Here is an 11,218-nt window from a genome sequence, read left to right as displayed (position 1 = left end):
AACGAACCTGAAGATGACCCGAAGCTTTATCATATATATTCAGATTCAATAGCCGACAAAATATTGTTTTAAATATTTTTTTTAAAATTGTTTCACGGTTAGTGTACTCGTGTTCTTGGATTGGTAGGTCGAGCTAACCCGAACACGACTCGAAACCAAATTATATCGTACACATGAACTGAACACTACATTCGTATTTGTTGGTTATTTTCTGTCTTGCTCCAAGATTCTATAACAAGTTTTGGCTTCTTTTGAACAAAAATTATGACCTTTTAATATATATTTTTATGTGCATGAATATATTTTTTTTGTTAGTTTCATGGATACATTATCATTTATCTAGGGTTGGTATATACATGAAGAACCTTATTTGTCACATGGAAGAGTTATAAGCAGACATGTATGTTACCTTATTTAGAGTTACAAGCAAAAATGGACTAAAGATTTTGATTTTTGATAAATAATGTACACCGACCAATACAATCACAAATGTAGTGTACAAGAAAGGTTTTACTTATTTATATCATATTTGTGTAATTTTAGTTATGTAATTTTAATGTGAATTGTAATCATATTAACAATATATGATCATTTTGTTGATTGTATTTCACTTAATAGCTAATATTTAAAATTTTAATTAATTACTCGTGTAATACACGGGCTTAAACTAGTCTCCTTATAATACACCATAGCCTCCTCTAACCTCCCCATCTCATAAAAGCCTATGCACCATAACCGTGTACGACCTCTGATCCGGGCCCGACCCATTTATCATCTCCCCACCCCCATAAACAGCCTCAACTACAAGTTATAAGTATCCCCCATCATCTCACAACCATTTCTTTTCATACTTTCCAATATTTTCTCAACTTCATCCGCCTTCTTCGCAGCGATTAACAAGTACCTGTACGTCCTAGCGTTCGGTGCACAGTCGCCCCCCTTTTGAACCATCTCGTTCAAAAGCTCGTTCACTTTTACCATTATTTTGAATCTTGCATAAGTGTTTGATCAAAGAGTTATACATAACAACATTCGGAGAACAGTCTTTTTCGTTCATTTCCTTAAATATTTCAAGTGCTTCGGGTATCCGTTTCTTGAAACATAACCAGTCGATAATGTAGTTACATATAGTCACATCCGGGGTGCACCCTTTATCCCACATGGCTTGAAACAACTTAACCGCGGTGCTGATCTTACCAGCCTTAGTTAACGAATTAATAAAGATACCATAAGTAAACACATCCGGTTTATATTTCGACGTAATAATATCATTCCAAAACCTTTTCGCTTCACGTAAACTACCCAACACGCACCACCCGTTGAGTATAATATACATGGTCTAAATATTATGTTCGAACTCAAACTCAAACTCGTGCATTTTCGAATGAAATAAAAACTCGGCCGCCTCTACATGCTTGTACCGACATAACGATATTAAAAGCGTCTGAAATGCGATTAAATCAAGTTCAAGCCCGAACTTGATTCTTTTATAAAAAATCTCAATGGCTTAGAAAATCATTTATTTCGTTTGTTTTTTATATATCTGGTTTTATGGTCTCGGAAGCTGTGAATTTTCTGGGTAGGGTTCAATGAATCGTGCATGGTACTTTTCGGCTTCTAAGTCCAAAATCTTCGTTGTTCAGTATGATTAGCTTTGCTTTTCAAAAGGTGTTGTGATGCACCTTGTTGATCGTTTACCTGCCACTTTATTGTAATTATTTTGAGTTTAAATGAAATCAATCAATCAATCAATCAATCATACCCAGTGGAGTCCCACCAATAGCAAAGCTATAAGTAGGGTCTGGGGAGGGTGGAATGTAGGCACATCGTACCTCTATCCAATGGGATAAAGAGGTGGCTTTCAGAGAGACCCTCAGCTCTAGAAAACATATGTATGTGGCAATATAAAAGGGAATCAAAGTTCAACAACAATATAGTTGATAATAGCATGTAGTAAAAATGATTATATATATATATATATGAAAAGAAAATACCATAATGGTGTGTGCCCAAAAATAAGGTAAATAGAAGCCCCTAAGGTATTCCTTTCTCTTCATTTCTCCCTAAAATCCTTAACTTTAATTCTACTTCTTCAAGAATTTCTATCCTCAACCATGTCCTCGGAGAGATTTAGGTTTATCAGAGGATGCCTAATCCTCTCATCCCAAGTCAATTTAGGTTGTCCTTTACCCCTCCTCCCCTCTATAGTAATGTTTTCTACTGATCTAACCGGATTCATCGTCTGTCTTCTCTTCACATGTCCAAACCATCTCAATCTCCACTCTCTTATCTTGTCTGATATGTTAGCTACCCCTAATCTCTCTCGAAACACAACGTTTGTTATTCGGTCTAACCTTGTGTGCCCACACATCCAGCGTAACATTCTCATCTCTGCTACCTCCATCTTCCGCACTTGTGCCTTCTTGATGGCCCAACAATCCATTTCATATAGCATTGCAGGTCTAATTGCTACCCTGTAAAATTTTCCCTTTAGTTTAGTTGGGAAACTCTTGTCGCATAATATACTTGTGGCTGCTTTCCATCTACACCATCCTACTTGAACTCGATGGGTCACATCACTGTCTAATTCCCCGTCGCTCTGGACAAATGATCCCAGATACTTGAACTTCGTTACATGCGGAACCACTTGCCCTTCAATGGTGATCTGGGCGTCCTCATTGTCATTTACTCCACCAAAATCACAGTGGAGGTACTCCGTCTTAGAGCGACTAATCCTCAAACCTTTTGTTTCTAAGGTTGTTCGCCACTCCTCTAGCTTCTTGTTTAGGTCTTGTTTTCTCTCAGCAAGTAATACAATATCGTCTGCGAACATCATGCACCACGGGAGCGTCCCCTGAATCGACTTTGACAACTCATCCAAGACTACTGCAAAAAGAAACGGACTCAACGAAGACCCCTGGTGCAGGCCTACCTCTACGGGGAAGAAATCAGTATCCCCCACGGGCGCACGGACACTTGTTGCACTCCTGGTATACATATCCATAATTATTTCTATATATTTCCTCGGAACTCCTCTACCCTCCAAGAACTCCCAAAGTACTTGTCGTGGCACGCTGTCGTAGGCCTTTTCTAGGTCAATAAACACCATATGTAGGTCACGCTTCTTCTCCCTATACTTTTCCATCAATCTTCTTATAAGGTTTATTGCCTCTGTGGTGGAACGCCCCGGCATGAAGCCAGATTGGTTCACCGTAACCTGAGTTTCCCGTCTAAGTCTAACCTCAATCACTCTTTCCCATAGCTTCATAGTATGGCTTAGTAGTTTGATTCCTCGGTAGTTACCACAACATTGGGCGTCGCCTTTGTTCTTATAGATAGGAACTACAACGCTGCTCCTCCACTGGTCTGGCATCTTACCAGATTTGAGGATAATATTGAATAAAGTAGTTAACCACATGACTCCTTCCTCTCCCAGACACTTCCACACCTCGATGGGTATGTTGTCTGGGCCACCCGCCTTAGCCCTTCCCATCCTCCTAAGTGCAGCTTGCACCTCTTCCCGTGTGATCTGTCGGCAGTAGTAGTTATTCGGTTTTTGTCGTTGTAAGGTTGTGTTGTCATATTCTTCTTAGTAAGCTCTCTCATTGTTAAAAAGATTGTGAAAGTAGGTTTGCCATCTTAGCTTGATATCTTGCTCCTTGACCAGTACATGCCCATCTGTATCCTTTATGAACTTCACATGCCCTAGATCTTGCCTTCTACGCTCCCTGGTTTTGGCAATCTTAAACATAGCATGTTCCCCTATTTTGTTTCTAAACGTTCTGTAACACCACGTCTTTTACCTTATAAATTTAAGCCTAAATATACTAAATTATAAAGTATAGGGACCAATCTTGTAAAGTCTGAAAAATCTTCATCCATCGCGATACGCGATGGGGCAGGCATTAATCCCATCGCGTAGCGCAATGGCCTTGCACACAAACCCAGAAATGGGCGGCATAGCGATACGCTTCGGCCCAATCACAACGGTCATCGCGTATCGCGATGACCCTGATGAGTCACTGGACACGTGTCCAACCACGTGTCAACACGTGGCACGGTATGATAGGCCACGTGTCACGAGCAGATAAAGCGACGTCTTTTTGCGGCGTCGCGATACGCGATGGGTAACCAGGAACTGTAGGTTCCCTGGATGGATCGCACGAGATATCTCGATCAACTCAGGTGCGGAATCCCTGCGTAGATCGTTACGAGTATAGAACACGAATCACACAAACACACGAAACGAACACACGTTATATAATAACTCAAACACGTGATACGATATCACTATTACAGACACACGTTACAACTCTCGTAACAACTCGAACAAACTAACACGAACAACTTTTCTAAGCTAAGCCGTAACCTATATAAATACACGACAACTTCGCCTGGCATGTTCAGGCGAAGTTGTCCATAACTTCGCTTGACTAACAAGTTCGCCTAAACAGCGAACTTGTTAGTAACTTCGCTTAAGACATATAAAACATAATTAATCATTACAGACTCGATTACAGACACTAGACTATGAACTACTGATATTATGCACCAACAGACTCCCCCTTGGCAGTAGCTTCATGTCTTAATCTTTAAGCACTTGTCTTGTAATCTTCATGCATGCACTCCCTCTCTTACGCAGACCGTGACTACTCGCTGATATTTCCTCGCTTCGTCTTTCCAAGCAGGAATATAAAATATCTTCTTTTCATTTAACACCTGCAGATCAGCTTTCGATAAATTAACAAGATGCATCGGATCATACACTCTTAGCACTTCTTGTTCGTCTTCGTCTTCCATCACGGCTTCAGCAGTCTGGCAATCAACATACCACCATTTAAGATCTTTCAACACATCTTGAGGCATAGTCTTCATTGGAACCTCTTTCATGCATCGAATCGGTTTGTACTTCATTACCATCCATGGCTTGCCATCTGCTCTCATTCCTCTTTCCTTATCTTCCACTAGCTTTCCCTTCTGTGGCTTTAATAACTCAAACTTCTTTTCTTTAATACTTTCTTTCCACACGATCTTCCCAATAACTCTGGCCATGTTGTCGTCGCTTCTATTAATCAACCCCAATCTAGCCAAATCCTTCACCTCACATTCAGGCAATGTATTGAGAGATCTCAACGTCCTCTTAAAGTATTGGATCCCATCATATCTTTTCACCACGAACACTTTTAACTGTTCATCATATAGCCAACAGATAATTCCTTTCTTCGACTCAGCGTACCCTTTAATATTATAACTCTTCTTGAACATGGTTGGTACCACTGGCTTCTTCGTTTTGATAAACCAATGAGCATAGCCTTCCTTCCACCTAGGCTGCTCCTCCCATTCTGTATCATCAACTACTGTATCTTCACATACATTCGACTTTTACAGACACATTGGGAACTAAGAGCTTGAGTAGTTCTTGGCAACTCACCACCTGCACCTTTCGATGCATTGGGATCATCGTCTCTATCATTTCTTCTCTTTGTCCTCAACTCGTCGCCTTTACAGGTCGTCTCCCCTTGAGATGCCAAGAACTCCTTCATAGCATCTATAATTTTCAATCTCGACACAGTCGAAACACCTTTGTTAAACATCAAAGAACATGATATACGATGTATCGACACTACGAACCTTGATTACGAATCGGAAACTGAAAGAAAAGAACAAAGATTGAAATCGGAAAACAAGTTCGCCCGAAACTGGATAAGTTCGCTGGAATTTCGGAATAAGTTCGCTGATATTTGAGAATAATGAACGAATGACCTTTGAAAATCCTTATATAGGGGCGCTGTTATACAGGCGAAGTTACGGTTAACTTCGCCTAGGCGAAGTTATTCACAAGTTCGCCTGTTTAACAACGTCGCCTATATTTACAAAATCAAACCTTATAATTCGAACATTTTGCATTTAAGTTTTAAAACTTCCCTTTAAGAATTAAATGACACGATCAAGTCCAAGTAACCAGATACAAAATCATAAAACTACCTAAGTACAAAAAACTTTTTAAAAATTAGTTCTTGGCATCTCAGGGGGAGACAAGCTGTAAAGGCGACGCGTTAAGGACAAAGAAAAGAAATGATAGAGACGATGATCCCAATGCATCGAAAGGTGCAGGTGGTGAGTTGCCAAGAACTACTCAAGCTCTTGGGACTTCCACAGCTCAGGGGGAGTCTGCAGGTGCGGCTGGCAGTTCTGGTGGTGATGAGGTGGTGATGGTTGATGATGAAGAAATGGGAGATGATGTGATTGATGCTTTGAAAGAATTAGATGATATGTTTAGTGATGATGTGTTGTTTGATGATGATGTGCTGCCAATTGAGGAGATTGAGAAGATTAGCGCTCAGATTGTGATTGAAGAAGATGTTGAAGAAGGTGAAATAGTAGAAGAGAATGTGGAGCATGACATTCCAGATGTTGAGAAAGCCGATATGGGTAATGAGATAGCAAATGATGAGACTGAATGGGAGGAGCAGCCTAGGTGGAAGGAAGGCTATGCTCATTGGTTTATCAAAACGAAGAAGCCAGTTGTACCAACCATATTCAAGAAGAGTTATAATATTAAAGGGTACGCTGAGTCAAAGAAAGGAATTATCTGTTGGCTATATGATGAACAGCTAAAAGTGTTCGTGATGAAAAGTTATGATGGGATACAATACTTTAAGAGGACGTTGAGATCTCTCAATACCTTACCTGAATGTGAGGTGAAGGATTTGGCTAGATTGGGGTTGATTAATAGAAGCGATGACAACATGGCCAGAGTTATTGGGAAGATAGTATGGAAAGAAAGTATTAAAGAGAAAAGGTTTGAGTTATTGAAGCCACAGAAGGGAAAGCTAGTGGAAGATAAAGAAAGGGGAATGAGAGCAGATGGCAAACCTTGGATGGTGATGAAGTATAAGCCGATTCGGTGTCTTAAAGATGTGCCGATGAAGACAATGCCCAAGGATGTGTTGAAGAACCTTAAATGGTGGTATGTTGATTGCCAGACTGCTGAAGCCGTGATGGAAGACGAAGACGAACAAGAAGTGCTAAGAGTGTATGATCCGATGCATCTTGTTAATTTATCGAAAGCTGATCTGCAGGTGTTAAATGAAAAGAAGATATTTTATATTCCTGCTTGGAAAAACGAAGCGAGGAAATATCAGCGAGTAGTCACGGTATGTGTGAGAGAAGGAGTACATGCATGAAGACAAAGAGATTGAAGGTTACAAGACACGTGCTTGAAGATCAAGACATGAAGCGACTGCCAAGGGGGAGTCTGTTGGTGCATAATGTCAGTAGTTCATAGTCTAGTGTCTGTAATCGAGTCTGTAATGTTAATTATGTTTTATATATGTCTTAAGCGAAGTTGTTAACAAGTTCGCCTAGGCGAACTTGTTAGTCAAGCGAAGTTATGGACAACTTCGCCTGAACATGCCAGGCGAAGTTGTCGTGTATAAATAGTCCTAGGTTACGGCTGTTGTTTAGAATCAGTTGTTCGTGTTAGTTTGTTCGAGTTGTTACGAGAGCTGTAACGTGTGTCTGTAATAGTGATATCGTATCACGTGTTTGAGTTATTATATAACGTGTGTTCGTTAAAAAAAAAAAAAAAACATGTAGGTCCCCCCGGGGGCGTCGCCGATCGATACGAGATCCGCACGAGGTCTAGGAGTGCGGAATCCTCCTAGACTCGTTAATGGTGTACAAGATGAAGAACACAAACACGTACACGAACAAATACACGAACAAATACAAGAACGGGATAAACAAATCTGCAGATTCTTTATAATAATAATTAAACAAACACGTTACATACCGTAACGTAAACAGAAACACGTCCGACCCGAGGTGAGCTCTACCTCGGGTCGTCCCTAACGACACTCTCTCTCTGTTTGTTCTTTCTCGACACTCAAACTGTAACACACAACTCTCTGAATTACTGGATTCTTAACCTAAACAAGACACACACACATATATATATATATATATATAAACTTCAGTAGGCGTCAGTAGGCGAAGTTGTTCATAACTTCGCCTATGGCGAAGTTGTGATAACTTCGCCTAAGGTGAAGTTGTCCTAACTTCGCCGTTGGCGAAGTTGTTCTAACTTCACCTATGGCGTCTCCGCTGGTCTGAATTGCATAGCGACGGTCACCAAATGCACCAACAGTCTCCCCTTTGACCGTTGCTCTCAATTCTAACAAACACGAAAGATCATCTGTTACAAAACATGCACCAACAGACTCCCTCTTAACTGATGATCTTCTGTTTGCTCTTCAACCAGCCGTGTCTAAAACTGTCCTGTAGCTTCACAAATCTACCAATCACCCAGCGTCTTCCATATCAGATCTCCCCTTCAGTGTAAGCTTCTCCGACTATAATGATTGAGGTCTTTGAAATGCATGCATCCCCGTGCCAAATTGATCATCTCAACCAATCACGTGAGTCCATCTGACTTCACCAACACGTGAAGTTGGGCTTCCTCCACAACTTCACCAACTCGTCGGCATACGATAAGGTTTAATCTTCAACTACTCAACATCAAGTGATCAATTTCATCACAAAACCACCTTGACAGAATCTAACACATGACCATTAATTAATCTGAAGCATCTTCAATCACCAGGGATAACGATCAAGAACATAAACACTTTAGTTCCCGATTAAATCCAACTTGTTCCAGAATTTTCACTCTAATAAATAAGCATCACGTTTCAGGATCCAATTCTCGAACGCCTTGAAAATAACATAAATAATATGCTCTGACCGCAATCCAGTAATGACAAAAACCTTCAGTTCAATTTGACTTTCTTCAGTTGGTCAACCTCGAACAACAACAATTTCATTGCCCACAAACTCCCAAATATGTGTCAATATCCAGTTTCAATCAATATCCCATTCTCAAACTCAACTCCATATCCAGAGTTGACACGTATTTGTTCACACGTAAAACCAAGAGATAACAAGTTTCACTCGTTGACGGAACAACGTCTTCGGTCTCACAATAATCGTGTACACCTGGCCATACAGACGAAAACTCCAAATACTCTTTTTTTTTTTTTTTTAACTTCGCCGAGAAGTCAACTTCGCCTAAAGTCAACTTCGCCTGTTCATAACTTCGCCTGGCTACAACTTCGCCTGTCCATAACTTCGCCAGACCTTATATCTTCGCTGAAACCCTACGAACAGTGACGGTAACTTCGCCTGATGAACAATAACTTCACATGCGGCGCTGTTCGGCCAGAAACGCACAGAAACGTGCCAGAAACACCAAAACGCAGATCTCGAACCATAGCATAAAAGCCTAAGGCTCTGATACCACATGTAGGTCCCCCCGGGGGCGTCGCCGATCGATACGAGATCCGCACGAGGTCTAGGAGTGCGGAATCCTCCTAGACTCGTTAATGGTGTACAAGATGAAGAACACAAACACGTACACGAACAAATACACGAACAAATACAAGAACGGGATAAACAAATCTGCAGATTCTTTATAATAATAATTAAACAAACACGTTACATACCGTAACATAAACAGAAACACGTCCGACCCGAGGTGAGCTCTACCTCGGGTCGTCCCTAACGACACTCTCTCTCTGTTTGTTCTCTCTCGACACTCAAACTGTAACACACAACTCTCTGAATTACTGGATTCTTAACCTAAACAAGACACACGTATATATATATATATAAACTTCAGTAGGCGTCAGTAGGCGAAGTTGTTCATAACTTCGCCTATGGCGAAGTTGTGATAACTTCGCCTAAGGTGAAGTTGTCCTAACTTCGCCGTTGGCGAAGTTGTTCTAACTTCACCTATGGCGTCTCCGCTGGTCTGAATTGCATAGCGACGGTCACAAAATGCACCAACAGGAACCAATCGCGTATCGCGATGGGATCCAAAAACGGCTATAAAAGGGGAGGATGGGTATGAGCTCCATTCATCCCAAACTCACCTTCATTTTCACACACATAGCCTAGGGAAGCGTGCCCAATAGCCGTGACGAGCCGACGTGCCATTTTCTCGTAGTTCGTGCAAGGAACGAAGTTATAATCAAGCTAGCAATCGTATAATCGAGTAGATCAAGATCCTGCCTTTTTCTTATTATCAATCTAAGTATCCAATCTAAGGTAGGATTTATGTTTAAGTTATTTGAACTATAGCTTAGAACAATCAATCACGGCTATGGCCTTTAACCTTGAAAGGTTTTATAAACATTCATAAACGAGTTTTCATAAACATTACTTCATAACTAAGTAATGTCAATCAAAGATATATTTTGACGGGCATGTAGTAACTGTAAGGGTGATATCATTAGTAGTAAGTTTCTTGCCTAAGGAAAAGTAATTCGTACAAATCCCAATCAACCGAGGGACCCGTTTACTTACCTGGAGAAACTTACCAATGTGTTATGACCTATAAGCCAAAGCATGCTACATCAAACGTCACATAAAAACTAAGTGTTTTTCATTAACAAATCAAAGATAAACGATTTCAAGGTTAAGCTTACAATCATAGCTTAATCATTCAAAACATTCATACGAACTTATTTATGTATAGATTAAATATCATTCACAATCAATCAATCAATCAGTCAAGGTTTCCAACACCGACGGTACAGGTGAATATGTTAACCTTTTCAATCAGTCAAAACATATCTATACTCAATGAGACGAACGGGTGTTTGTCTTAACGAGTCAATCAATGTCTACAGGGGATCATGAGATCTCTAAAACGTTATAATACTAAGTAGAGAATAAAATCAACTCAGACCGAATACGCATGTGTCTGGATCCAAACATAACTGTTAAAGCCCAGTCAATCAATCAAAGGCAAAGAAGCCGCGGGCTGCATCGGTCATGACCAGTTCTCTGTTCAGGGCCGTTTGGCTCGGAGAATACCGTTATGTGTGTAGGGCAATGGTACATATACCAGAAGTAGTAATGCTTCCGCTGAGGTTGTCAAGAAAACTATGTTTGTATTGTAATGTCATTCAAATGTTTCATAGAGTCATACGTGTTCACCAGCATATAGCTGACGTATTTTTTCCAACCCATTGCAGGTAATTAAGCATAAGTAGAATTAACAAGTATTGGAGTCTTAATGAAGATAAAAGCGCGTACAAGATGGCTCCGTTTTTTTATAACTAAAAATCCTTGTAATACAAAACATATATTTTGTAAACTAATACTCGAGTGTTTAATTCCCGAGTAAATTTTCAATGTAAATTAATATTATATT

The 11,218-nt window shown here is 40.3% G+C and overlaps 1 pseudogene; it reads right to left on the bottom strand.

The window, feature by feature from the left end:
- Positions 1-633: 633 nt before the first annotated feature.
- LOC143625167 (putative pentatricopeptide repeat-containing protein At3g15200 pseudogene) lies at positions 634-3,606 on the bottom strand (annotated as a pseudogene).
- Positions 3,607-11,218: the final 7,612 nt, after the last annotated feature.

This window comes from Bidens hawaiensis, unplaced genomic scaffold, assembly GCF_021521415.1.
Source record: "Bidens hawaiensis isolate Kalapana, Puna unplaced genomic scaffold, B.hawaiensis_p1.1 tig00000458_1, whole genome shotgun sequence".
Classification (NCBI taxonomy): Eukaryota; Viridiplantae; Streptophyta; class Magnoliopsida; order Asterales; family Asteraceae; genus Bidens; species Bidens hawaiensis.
Note: the sequence above shows the minus strand (reverse complement) of the source record. Positions and strands in the feature narration are given on the sequence as shown.